Genomic DNA, 14,866 nt, shown 5'->3' with positions numbered 1-14,866 from the left:
AGAGCTCGGTCGCAATGCAAACTCTCCCCAATTATGTCCCAGCCTCCCAATCTCTCATAAATTCAACAATAGGACAATTTTTGAAAGTTTAAAGAATCGAGTCGAACTACAAGTGGCCTAAATTATCATATACCCTGAGATATTTAAGAAATCCAATATGTCAGGGTCCTGCCATAATTTTCAAAACCGCATGCATCGCTTTAACAGATGAGTTGACTTGGTGGAACAAAAATCGGGTTTATCAAATTTCGCCAAAGACGGCTCCGCCATCCCAGAACAACGAAGGGGCAGTTGTTGACACACAATTTTTGACCTCCAAAAATTCAAATTAACTAGTCAAACTTCTTGAATCACAAATCGAGTAAAATAATTATTCAAAAAATCAAAAGAGTACTTTCTAAACTAGTTTTGGTTTTCTATTTCATCTAGAAAAGCACCCCAATATATATTATGTATATTTTACTTATAATTTTTTGGATTAATTGTGTCCATTTTATCAATTTAAAAATCAATTTATAAAAAATGAATGTTTTAATTAAATGGGTATTTTTGATTAATCTCTTTTGCGATTAAATATTTTACTTTGTCAAAGTCAAGAAGCTCAATTAATTAATTAAATTATTAAGTCGTCTCAATCATATCTCAAATTGACCGGATTTTAAATATTGGTTTTGATTTAAAAGGGTTAGTTTCAATTTGAGTTGGATAGGCTATTTTTCACAAAAAATCTATTACAATTGAAATGGAAAAAGTTACATTAAAAATACAATTCTAACCCCATCTTCAACTCCCAACACAACCATTTGTTTCAGCCATTTTTCATACCAAACCCATTTCAACCTAAATCTAAGCCCAATACACAGATAACCCAGCCCAGAAAACACATGATCCGGCCCATTAGCTAATTAATCCCCTAAACCCCCCTTAATCCTTCTCATTTGAATAATACACAACAGAAAAACAAAACAAACCCTAAAATATATCCATAAATATGTTTTAAAAGGTTTACTTATATAGTCCTTCACCCTTTAGAGTACACTTTTGGAAAATTGAGTGTCAAGCTTTAACTGTCCAAGTGCTCCTTGTAAAGAATGAACCTTTCCTCTCATTGTTTGAATTGTTGTCACTGTTTGTTACCTCATGGAATGACAAAATATTTGATTCAAGTATGAAAATATTCCTTTAAACATGAGTGAACCTACTTTAGTGCCTTGAAATTGTTTAATTAGATTCTAGCCTGAACATAAGTTTTCTTTTGCCTGAGTTTTAAGTCTTAAGTCTAGATAAAGCCTATAAGTTTTCTCCTTCCTTTAGATTGCAACAGATCCCCTACCTGAATTGTGTTTGAGCATCTATATTCTGTCTCGTTTGGGTCATCATATTAGGATCTGGTTTGGTTATAACGACTCTGCTTGCAAAATCGAAGTTAAATGTTTGTTCATAGGGTGTCAGATCACCTGTTTGCATCTCTATATTAATGTAAGAATAGGAAAAACCTGTTTGCATCTCCAGACTAATGTAAGGATATGAAAAACTTTCCCCGGATTTTTATCTTTAAAGATTAGCTTGGTTTTTCTTTATAACATGACTATCATGAAACTGTTCATGGGTTCATCCATCCTTAAATCTGAGTTTTAATTTTGTTTTATATGCTAAACATGACTAAGTTTTGGTAATACTTCAACAGTTGAAACACTTCATGTTCTCTTAATAGTATCCTCTCAATGTCTTTACTTTTGGATACTCATTCTCCACCTCTCTTTGTCTTTGCATGACTTGGGGGGAATTCTCCAATCGCCAATGTTCTTGAGTTGCTGCTGCCCTGAGGAATGTGTTGCTGCATTCTTTCTTGAGTGATTTGTTGTACTTTGCAATAAATAGTGTCTTGTTTTATTTTAAGACACTACTGCCATGAATATGTTGTTGCCATCTTGTTCTACTGCTGCATTTTTCTTAGATTGAAAAGCATCAACATATGTTGCACTTTAATGTTCTACCTTGCAGCACTTTGAGCAGGCAAACAACTGCTACATTTGAGATACACTTTGTGCGTTATTTTGGGCTGAGTTTCTGCTACATTTGGGGCCTGATCTTTGTTGCACTATTGAAATTAGGAAGTGTTGTCTCAACTACTTGTTGTTATGTTGCCTCCTGAATTGCTCAATTTAGGTGTGACATGGCTACTGAATTTAAAAGGAACAGATCCTACACTGTACTAAGAATGGTTGTTGTTTGGTGTGTATTATTGGTGCTGCTTGTTGTGCTTTTCTGTAATTGTCGCTGCCTGGTGCATTCTTATATACTTATTCGGAAATGCCATGCCTTGTCCTGTTGCTATCGGGTTGTTGACACAAGTACTGCACCTAGGGGCAACATATTGCTGCATTACTGAGCAAATTTGAATTAAAAATGTTGTTGCATTTTGGCCAAACTACTTGAAGCAAACAACTGCTATCTTCGGCAAACTAGTTGCTATCTTTTGAAACCTAAAATGTTATTGAATATTGTTTTCAAGCTGCTGCATATTGAAACAGGTCACCACTGCATTTTTTCAAAAATCAGTGGCTGCATCCAGAGTATAGTTTGCTTGATTTGATAAAAATTACACTGATTTGAACGCGATACTACACTTGGGCCGATGAGAATTATTTCGAGGTCATGCCCCTCAGAAAGGTTATCCCTCAGTTTAGTCACTTCGGATAAAGGCAATGATGATATTCATAACAAAATCACAAGGTAGAAATCGACATGCGTTTGGCAAGAAAACTAGAATGACTGACGAGTCACTAGTTTGCAACCACAAAATGATCGAGATTTCTTTTGCCAAATTCAAAAACATAAGTTTGAGCCTTCGTAATCAAACTCTCAAAAGTTTTGATACGAGTCCGAAGAACATTATTGTTACGTTTATAAATGCTACACCATAGGGTGGCCTATCGTTTGACTAATTATTTTTTTTTCATCTTGTGAGGTATAAACAAACTGAGTTCATAGAATGTTACAAAGATGAAGCAAGGAATTGGATAGTTAGAGCTTTGGATGAGGAATTAGAAAGGAGCGCGAATGCATTAGAGGTCTAAGAAGGCGAGGAGATAGGATTAGCTTACTAACCTTTCTCTACCTTCCGCTCTCTCTCCCTCACTTTATTTATCTTTTGCAATCTTTATACATGTATATACTTATAAAAGCTTATGCATTATTGAAAACTCTTTGATTGGAACCTAGTTTAAATTAGGCAAAACGATGTGTATGTCGTTTAGAACGGGTAGGAACCCAAACATATTTCAAACTCGGACCCTACAAAACATAAAGAAATGGTCTTAATCAAATTAGAAATAAACAAGTGTTTGAAAGATTTTCAAAGAGTATAGCCTTTCAAAAATCAACCTTTTCCCACTTATAAAATTGGCGCAAAAAAAAGGATATATTTCAAAAGGAAAAGAATATTTGGAAAAGAAAATAAGTGGCTTAAAGTTTATTTTGGGGTCAAACCCACCTCAACTAAAACAAACAAAGAGAACCTTACTTGGACCTAAGTTAGAGAACAGGGTTTAAATAGGATATTTTCAAACAGGGTTTACAAAAGAGTACAAATTCCATTTATATTTGGTTCAAGTGTATCTCTTCCCTATTATAAGACCTTTGGACCCCAAAAATTCCTTCGTCAAGAGTAAAATATAGAGCATCACACAATTGTGTTGTCATCCCTTCCATTCAAGAAATGAAAGCACTATTAGGACTTTAACTGATGCAGTGTCACGACCCAATTCGTGAGCCATGATAACACCTACACAATCTCACCGGTAGGCGGACCATTCCAAATAGTTTCGAATACAATAGATAAGTATGAAGAATTTAGTTATTTACTAAAAACATATCTAATACTATCATATAACAAGATAAGTGCGGAAAGAGTAACTTAGTCTTATACGACCCCTAAAAACCTGGTCTAGAAATACAAGAGCACTAAATATGTCTGAATACAAGTCTCGTGGGATGAAATACAACTATCTGAAGAAAACAACTAAATAACTCATAAGGATGAGATATCTGATACACTCAAATCTACACTTTTAATAGCGTAAAGCGGATGATGTCAAATATAGTAACCCAACGAGGTTGGGGTCGAATCCCACAGAGAATATGGCGTGAAAAGTTTACTAACAAATATTATACAAATCTTGCGGTCCTAGTGTATTCCAGAAAAAGGATTTTATAGTTGTTTTGGTTTGTGAACTAATTTAAAGTGACTAGAAATTTAAAGTTGTAAATATATGGGTAAAAAGAACCAAGGTTGTGTCCCCATCAGATAAAGTGTATGATCATGCGTATCGATCTTGATATACTTCTAATGGATCATTTGTATGGATGCACTTAACCTCTACGTGAATCTAGACTATTTCCCAATAAGAAAAGATTATTTCTTTCTATACTTTTTCCAAAGATAAGAAAGTATACATGAAGAATGGTTAATTATGCCAAGTAAATTCCTCTTATTCCTAAGTGAATTTATTAAACAAGGGTTAAAGCCTTGAGTTCTTGTTATTTGTTCTTACCTAACCCTAGTTATTTTCCCAAATAAACTAAAGTTTAAGGCGTTAGCTAATGTTTGCAACCACTAACTATATGATGAAAACGAAGAACAAATAAACCCTAGCAATACATTATGCGTATATCATTCATGATCCCCAATCACCAAACACCCATCCTTGGGTTCATAACCTTAGTAAAGGTGTTTAGCTACTCATTGCAACAAGAAAACAATAAAAGATTGAAGATTGCATAATTGAATTTTGTATTGCACTTACGAATAAAACTTGAAAGTAACGAATGTATTTGTCTGGTAAATCTTCAAAAGTAATAACAACTCAAAAGTAATTACTACCAGTCTAAAACTCTTGATGTCGAAAAAATAAAACCTAAACAGGTATTTATACAAAGTAAACTCGGAATAATCAATTCCATTCCTGTTCCAGCACGGCTTGCACTTTGACGGGCCGTCGTTGCGCTTCGACGGTCGTCGACATGTTCGACGAGCATGACGACGATCTGATGACATATTTTCAATTCGCAGGACTTCCATCGTCGAGGAACTTTGACGGACTGCCAATCATGTCGACGGTGCAAGTCGACGGTCTGATGACTTTTTCACTCTGCAGGAAGTTGATCGACAAGGCAACTCGACGGACGGTCGAGCATGTTGACTGTCTATCCTTAATGCTTATCCATACAGATCACTCAATTTCCTCGTTTTTCGCTTGCTGAGCATTCTAACATCAAAATACCTGCACAACACACAAAACACATCAAACTAACACAAACTTGCTCGAAAACAAGTAAAACTTAGAGTTAAAAAGCAATAGATGTGCCATAATTCATGGCACATCAACACCCTAACTTAAAGTCTTTGCTTGTCCTCAAGCAAGTCAACTAACAGACTCAATCTACAAATGTCTCGATATTAGAAAGTAAAACTGTCTACAGTGATTGTGGTAACTAACTTCCGGCTTATCATGTGTATCACAATGACTCCCCCCCCCCCCCCCCCCCCCCTAAACAAATAAAGACAAAACCAATCAAGGACTCGTGCAACTAACAATTAGGCTTCAATTTATGACATCTAGTTATCACAGAAACCATAGCGCACACGAATCAAGCCTTACGGGAAACCAGTCACTTAACAAATTCTCATGCACTCACAAAGACCAAAGAATGTCCCAACATATATGTACACACAGAATGGGACAAATTCTTATGCACTCACAAAGAAATTCTCTAGCTAAGCATGCAAATACCATAGGCTTGCCCTTATTTTAAGTACCCTCGACTTTGGACAGTTCGGCTGTGATCACACTAGGAATTTTTCAGGGTTGTAATGTAGGATCAGGGACGGGTAGGATGTATATTTGGATAACTGTGTCTCACCCTCCTTGAACACTACACCTTATTCTTTTCTTTTACCTTTTTTGCCTTTTGTCTTCTTCCCTTTTTTCAGTTTATTGCCTCGGTGTGGTTTTATTGCTATTCTACTTCTATATTCTTTTTTTTTCTTTTTGTTTTCTGTTTTTTTTTTCTTTCTCTACACTTACCACGCCTATATCTTTTAACTAGGAAATTCACTTCTACCCCACTTTAGGCTTACGTCTCATGTTCCCCTTATTCCACCTATCACCCCCAACTTAGGATTTTAGCCTCAATCTTATTATTTTGGTGCCAAAGAGAGATCGGGTGCAAAGAGATGGATATTCAGAACGGGTATCGGCTTATTACGGCTAGTCAAAGAATAGGTTTTAAGGCTTAAAATGGCTAACAAGTGATATTAATCTATGGGTAGGCTTATATTTAGGCTAAACAGGGGTTCCTAATACAAACAAGGCCTAAAATCATTTCACAGCTTCACTTATCTTCATAATGCAGGCACGACTAACTAGGCAAGTTCTAGATTACATACACAACTAGAGAATAAATCTACAAAACCTCACAACACATGGCATTAGAATTGTCAACACACTAGTCTTCCCACTATAATTCCGCACAAAAGGTAACCCAATAATCTAAATGTTACACAAAGAAGCATGCATGTCAAATAAACAACCAAGTCCAAGTTTTCAAAAAATTCAGAGGGGAGTACTTTTTTTCTCAAATCAAAACAAGGCTTCCCTAGTTAATCAAACCACCACCACATAAGTCAACACTACTCTCTTTTATCCAAACATGACCTAAACATTCCAGGTTCAATAAGAAATAAACCCCTCAGGAAAAGAACAATGGCAAAGAAAATCCAAGGGGGTCCTAAACACATATATACAATATAAATAAATAAAATACTCCCACCCCAACTGAAAAAGTCTGCAATGTCCCCATTGCAGTAAAAGTAAAACAAGGGAGTAGGAATACCTGTGGCGCACTAGGTGCGCTGCTCCTATCGCGACTCATCGGTCTGCGAAGCATCAAGTGGTGCAACAGCACCAGCAGTAGTATCAGTGGTTGCATCAGCAGCAATATATGTAGTAGTACCAGTAGCTGCTGGCACTCGAATAGAAAGGGGCGGTGGCAATGGCACGCCAACTGGAGCACTGCTCGAAGTGGCTTCTGTGGTCCCAAAAGGGAAATTCTCCACAAGAGATCTCTGAATGGCCGCTTCCATGTGCTGCTCCTCTAGACTCAAACCTCTAAGCCGAGTACTCTCTCTCACCTCCTCTACCACCTCTTCCTCATCAAGAGCCAATCTCTTTCTCTTTGCCCGACCACCTGTCGCGGTATGCGCAACTAACTGCACCACTAGAAGCTCCTCCTCAATCTCCGCCGCAACAGATGGTGGTGCTTCTACTAGGATCGGATCATGAGCCTTCAACAATAAAACGTTAGCCTTAAGCTGCTCCAACTCTGCTCTCAAAGCATCAGTGGAATTGGTCAGGCGGGCCATCTCCAATGCTGTCAATCTAATCTCAAACCCATCCAGTCGGGCCGACAGTGTATTCCTCACAGACTCTACAATCTCACCTACTTTCTATCTCACAAAATCATCGAGTTGGGCCACTATAATCTTCGACTGCTCATCCGCTGTAGCCGCCTGTTTTGCGAATTTCCTGAAATTCTCCATTGAGAAAGCATAGGGATCAACTCTGGCGGTACCCTGAGGCTGTGCTGCTGGGCTCGCTGGCGGTGGGTGTAATGACCCGTTTGGTCGTTATAGTCCTCTGGACACTTTCGCCATTTTCGAGCATTTATTGACTCATTTTGACCCGAGGTTGACTTTTGGACAAACGGATCTTTTCCGGAGTTTCGTCAACTCCGAGAGGTCCGGATGATTGTTTAGAACTTGTATGTATGATTAGTTCGGTTCCAAATGCATTTTGGCGTATTTCGAGACTTTGGATGGGAAATGGAAAGTAAGCACCGGTGGTTGATTTAGTCAACGGGACCTCCGTTGGAAATTCCAAGATCAAAAGTGTGTTCGTAGCGTATTTTTATATAAGTTTAGGTAGTCGGGGTATGAGCAGATGGCCTCAGGAATAACCCGAAAATTCGATCAAAGACTTAGAAAACATGGGGACTTCTGGTGTCTGGTGCCCGCAACAACGGCATCAGAGCCACCCCATCGGTACCACTATGGCGGTGAAGTGACCGCTGGGGAGGTCATGAGTAATTGGGCCTTCACCGCCACAGTGGTGTCCCCGATACCGCAGCGGCACCGCTGTAGCCGTAATACCCTTGCCGTGGCGGTCACGGGCAGTGTTATTTCATTTAATGTGTCTTAAATAATACTTAGACCCTCATTATTTCATATCTCGGTATTGGAGCATAGAGAAACTTTTCTTGGAGATAATTTGAAGAAACTCTTGGAGGTAAACTCTGCCCAATCCTTTACTCTTCTCTTTTATCATTATCATCTTAGAATCATCCCTTCCCTTTTCAATCCCTTAGAAGTAGAATTTGAAGAAGGGTTTTGGGAGACTTCTTCCTAGGGTTATAATTGATAAAATTGATGATGTTAATACTAAAATGTGACGAATCTAAGCTTAGTAACCCCATATCTTCCACTTTTAATGTTGAATTTCAGATTTGGGAAATTAGGGTTCATACCCAATTTGGGGGTTTTACTAGCAATCAGATTTAGGGATAGATCTTGAGCTAAATCAACAATAAATGATTGAGTTATGATTACCTAGGATTCAATTTGGTATTTTACCCTTGAGTTATAGATATATGTTGGCATACCCACTGTTGGTATTGTGATGTGATATATCGTTGGCGTACCCCGTTGAGGTACTTGTGATATTGAGCTTATTCGTTGATGATTGACATATGCACTGTATACATTCTCTCATATTATCATGCATGGCCGATATTCGGTGATGATCCGGTATCGTTGATTGAGCGAAACTGATATTTGATAAACTATTTTACTTGAGTGACTATGAAAAAGGCCGATATCCAAAGATCCATTGCGAAGTCATTGTTTATATGAAACTGATACTTGCTAAACTCTTTTACTTGAGTGATTATGAGGAGGCCAATGTCCGAGGTTCAATTCCGGAATTGTTAATTTGTAAAACTGATATTTGACAACTCTTTTGAGTGATTATGAGGAGGCCGATGTCCGATGGTTACATTCGGGCATTGTTGTGCATGACCGTTTATGATGTTATCCCGGATTTGATTGTAATGTATGGGCTCCGTGGGTCCCCCAGAGTGATGCCGGTGAGACTTTCCCTGTGAGCAATTAGCCAGGGTCCCGTTTGTCTGTTTGGCAAAGGTCCGAGACGGGTGGTACTCAGACTTTGCGAGTCAGACTTGGTTGTGCTGCCGAGACGTCGATATTTCCGTCCAAAGTACATGTGTACATCTCATTTGCATAGCATGGCATGGCATCACATTCATACCATTATTGCATTGCATTGCATTATGACTTGAGTGAGATGTCGTGATGACTATATTGTGGTGGATTGTGTTGTTGATTCTATGGTGTTGATTGTTCCAGGAATTGATATACTCAGACTTATTATATTGGGGTTAGATACTTACATAGATGTTGATGGATACTCGGTTACGATTATATTGTTTCATGCTTGACTATTCTACTTGTTTATCTGCGTTATTATCTGAATTGTGTTAACTATGCTTAGTCGACCTATGATGCCTACCAGTACTGTTGTTTGTACTGACCTGCAATTGTTGTATTCTTTTATGAATGTAGAGTATCAGGCCCGATCTACTTCTTTGACTCGTGGCTGATCGACGCCTCAGCTTCTACTTGAGTTTTTCAGGGTGAGCGCGGTGTCCGCTGACCTCAAAGACTCTTCTATTGTTTATGTCTTACTTTTATTTCAAGATATGAATTGTGACACTTTATGTATTATCATTCAGACTAGAGTTATTCGGATTTAGATGCTCTTGTGTGACCAGATCAGATACTGGGTGGATTCATTTACTTCCGCACTTTTCTATATATACTATATTGTGAGACTTACGTCATTTACTTTTTTCACTTTTTATTATATTTATTAATTGTGAACGTTGAGTTAAAGGTTCGCTTACGGAGGGGGGAAATTATAGGTGCCCGCATGACCTAGGGTAAAATGGGTCGTGGTATCAGAGCCCTAGGTTACCTGGTCTTTAATATAAGAGTGTGTATTGTAGAGTCCCGTGGATCGGTACAATGAGCTTCGTACTTATCTATGGGACATTTAGGAAATCTCATCTTCTGTCTTTCCATCGTGCTACTTTATTCAAATTGGTATCTGGAAAGACCAAATTGGTATCTGACTCTTATCTCTTCTCTCACAGATGGTGAGGACTCGAGCTACTATGGCCCGAGGTCAGGTGCCAGAGCCCGCAGCTACGGCTAGCACCCGAGGGCGCGCTACAGTCAGAGGACGCGGTAGGTGAGAAGCCACGAGGCTGCCCTAGCCAGGGGTAGAGCTCAGACGGTGGGCCAGCAACGAGAGAGGTCTCCATCCCCCTAGCCCGAGTACCAGTCGGGTAGAGACCAGACCGTAGGGGATGGCATGACCCCAACACGGACACAGCCTGAGGGTACTTCTGACCAGGCCGTGCATGACACTATGGCCAGGGTCCTACTTGATCTTGATGCCCAGCAGGCGGTCGCCGGTGTTACTACTCACGGTGGGGGTTCACAGACTAGGGTTGGGGCACAGACTCCTGAGCAGGGACCCACCGCAGGTAGCACATCCCGCCGCAGCCATGGCTCCCCGCATTATTGCTATACCCGCTCCTAGGGAGGATATTAGGCCTATGGATGGCGCCATTATGACTGCTGCTGATCAGGATCTGGTGGTGAGGTTCAGGAAGTTAGAGCCACCGAGGTTCTCTGGAACTTCATCTGAGAATGCCTATGAGTTTATTCTTGATATGCATAAGTTGCTGCACCGTATGAGGATAGTGGAGACTAACGACGTTGATTATGTGTCCTACCAATTTCGCAGTGATGCAAAGACGTGGTGGAGGTATTTCTTGTCGTGGAGACCTGAGGGTTCTCCTCCGTTGACTTGGACTCAGTTCTACCGGGCCTTTCTTGAGAAGTATGTGCCCCGGTCTTCGAGAGAGGCTCGTAGAGAGCAGTTTCTACACCTTGAGTAGAGGGGCATGTCCCTGGAGTCTTATATGACTGGTTTCCTCTATTTGGCTCGATACTCTACTCCGTTAATTCCTACCGATGCTGATAGGATCAGATGCTTTGTTGGAGGACTAGTGGGCTCTCTACAGATTTCTTGCCTTCAGATGGAGTCTATGGGGGCTTCCTTCCAGTCCATTATTGAGCATGCTTCGATGGTTGAGGGCGCCAAGGCTCGTGCTTTTAGTGGTGTTAACAAGAGGCCATGTCAGACTAGCAGCTTTGGGGGTTCTGGTACGAGGGGCGTCGATCAGTTTTCGAGGCCACCTCAGCCTTATTCTGGTCGTCTCGTATATTAAAAATTACCGATTTCCTCTAGTGAGCCACCTAGATAGAGAGATCCTGAGAGCTCATTCTCTCGACCAGTGGACAGGACTGTTTTTCCGGATCTTCAGTTTCTGTGTTTCAGCATTTGACTCATCTTACCTGTTTCTCTTGTGGGGAGGTTGGGCATATTGCCAAGAGATTTCCTCGACCTACGCGAGATTATCAGCCGCCGAGGACTTCTGTATCATCCGGTGGTCGATGAGGGACTTCTCAGATAGGCGGTGCTTAGTCAGGCCGCGGTATTTCCCGTGGTTCTAGAGGTAGGTCCCAGCCAGCTAGAGGTGGTACTCAAAGTTCGAAAGGGGGATCCCAGGCTGGCGGTGGTGGAGCCCGTTGGTTACTCATTTTCTGGTAAGCCCGAGGCAGAGGCCTCATATGCTGTGATCTCAAGTACCATTTCTGTCTGTCATAGAGCAGCATCTGTGTTATTTGATCCTGGATCCACTTATTCGTATGTATCTGAATTGCATGCCGTTGGTTGAGATTTACCCTGTGATAGCATAGATATACATGTTCATATGTCTACTCCAGTCGGAGATTCTATGGTTGTTGATGGAGTCTACCGGTCTTGTTTAGTTACTTTTATGAGGTATGACACCTAGGTAGATTTGATGATTCTGGATATGGTGGACTTTGATATTATATTGGGTATGTCCTGGCTTTCTCCTTATCATGCGATCTTGGACTGTCACGCCAACACAGTCACTTTAGCCATGCCAGGCATCCCTAGGCTTGAGTGGAGAGGTGCTCTTAGTCCCGCTCCGAAGAAGATTATTTTCTTCCTTCGGGTGAAGAAATTAGTAAGTAAGGGGTGTTTGGCGTATTTGGCGTATGTTCGTGATATGACTGCTGCATCTCCACCCCTTGAGTCTATTCCTATTGTGAGCGAGTTCGTGGAGGTGTTTTCGACAAATTTATCGGGTATTCCACCCGATCGTGACATTGATTTCTATATCGACGTGGACCCGGGTACTCATCCTATTTCCATCCCACCATATCGGATGGCACCTGCCGAGTTGAGAGAACTTAAAGAACAACTACAGGATTTATTGAGCAAGGGGTTTATTAGACTGAGCGTCTCCCCTTGGGGTGCTCCTGTGTTATTTTTGAAAAAGAAAGATGGGACCATGAGGATGTGCATTGATTACCGCTGGTTGAACAAGGTTACTATCCGGAATAATTTCCCTATGCCTCGTATTGATGATCTATTTGACCAGCTTCAGGGTGCTTCGGTGTTTTCTAAAATTGATTTGCGTTCTGGCTATTATTAGTGTAATATTAGGGCAGAGGATATTCCGAAGACAGCATTTCGAACGAGATATGGCCATTATGAGTTTCTAGTAATGTCTTTCGGGCTTACTAATGCCCCAACTGCATTTATGACCTTGATGAATGGCATCTTTAGGTCGTTCCTTGATTCTTTTGTGATTGTGTTTATTGATGACATCTTGACGTATTCCAAGAGTAGAGTAGAGCATGAGAGACATTTTCGTATCGTCCTTGGGTTGTTGAAGAAAGAAACATAGTTTGTTTGCCAAATTTTCTAAGTGTGAGTTCTAGTTGGAGTCTGTAGCATTCTTGGGCCATGTAGTGTCCAAGGAGGGGATTATGGTTGATTCACAGAAGATTGATGTTGTGAGGGGTTGGGCAAGGCCCATTACTGTTACCGAGATTCGCAGTTTTATGGGTTTGGGTGCGGTGTTGATGCAGAAGGGTAGAGTGATAGCTTACGCTTCCTGTTAGTTGAAAGTTCACGAGAAGAATTACCCTACCCATGATCTGGAGTTGTTGGCCATAGTCTTCGCTTTGAAGCTTTGGAGGCATTACTTGTACAGTGTCCATTGTAAGGTTTTTACCGACCACCGTAGCCTTCAGCATGTGTTTACCTAGAGAGATCTTAATTCTAGGCAGTGTCGATGGATAGAGCTCCTGAAGGATTATGAGATCTCTATTCTGTATCACCCCGGTAAAGCCAATATGGTGGCTGATGCTTTAAGTCGCACGACAGTGAGTATGGGGAGTTTAGCTCGATTGATTGTTTCCGAGCGTCCGTTGGCCATGGAGGTTCAGATTCTGGCTAACAGTTTCGTCCGTCTCGACATCTCTACCCCGGGGAGGTTTTTGGCTTGTATAGAGGCGAGATTATCGTTATTGGACAGGATCAAGGCTCATCAGTTTGAGGATTCTTAGTTGAGCAAGATCCGAGATAGGGTGTCGAGAGGTGAGGCCAAGGAGGTCATGATTGATTCTGAGGCCATTCTGAGGATTAGATGACGCGTATGCGTTCCTCGTGTTGGTGACCTGATTCAATTGATCTTATCTGAGGCCCACGGCTCTCGCTATTCCATTCATCCAAGAGTGACTAAGATGTTCTGTGACTTGAGACAGCATTATTGGTGGCGCTGTATGAAGAGGGATATAGTTGATTTTGTGGCTAAGTGTGGAAATTATCAACAGGTAAAGTATAAGCATCAGCGACCCGGTGGAGTATTTCAGAGGATGCCCATTTCTGAGTGGAAGTGGCAAAGGATTACCATGGACTTTGTCACAGGTCTTCCGAAGGCCCTTGGCAAGTTTGATTCTATTTGGGTAATAGTGGATCGATCGACCAAATCCGCTCACTTTGTTCCGGTTCAGGTTTCTTATACCGTGGATAAGTTAGCCAAGATGTATATTTGAGATATTGTGAGATTACACGGGATCCCCATACGCATTCCCATGATACATTGATATATGCATGGTTCTTGTACTGATGATGATATGTAAGAGAGTGTAGCCTTCGAGGTTTCTACCGGAGAGCGTAAAAGAGATATAAGTGTTCGTTGCCCGAGGTTTCTTACCGGGAAGGATGGATTGTTCGATGCCCGAGATCCTTGCCAGGATCGTGAGAGTATGCTCGTGATCCTAGGTCATATTCCGGAGCGAGTGGTACATGGACTTCGCGGGTGCCCCATGGGTCATGATCGCCGAGACATAGAGTCATTCCGTCGGGACATGTTGTACAAAGCTGCATATGCATTGCATTCATCCTACATACATTATTGCATTGCATTGTATCTTGGTTTCGGTTGGTTGTTGTGATACTACTGTGATATACTGATTCGAATTGCTATACTGAACCTTGGCACAGTTGGGATTAGATGTTATAACATATGTGATGACTTGTACCTTGGATATAGCTTATTATTGACTTGTACTTGTTGGTTTATGTGTTTATCTTACTTTGTCGTCTTTTTATACGTTAGCTAGTCTTAGTCAGCCTATGATACCTACCAGTACTTGTTGTTTGTACTTACCTGCACTTGTTGCATTCTTTTATGAATGCGGAGTTCCAGGTGGGTTCGACCTCTACACCTCGTGGCTGATAGTAGTTCGAGGGTTGCTGTTTAGAGTCTTATAGGG

Source organism: Lycium barbarum, chromosome 8 (genome assembly GCF_019175385.1).
Source record: "Lycium barbarum isolate Lr01 chromosome 8, ASM1917538v2, whole genome shotgun sequence".
NCBI classification, from domain to species: domain Eukaryota; kingdom Viridiplantae; phylum Streptophyta; class Magnoliopsida; order Solanales; family Solanaceae; genus Lycium; species Lycium barbarum.
The sequence above is the reverse complement of the archived record's forward strand: the minus strand, read 5'-3'. Positions refer to the sequence as shown.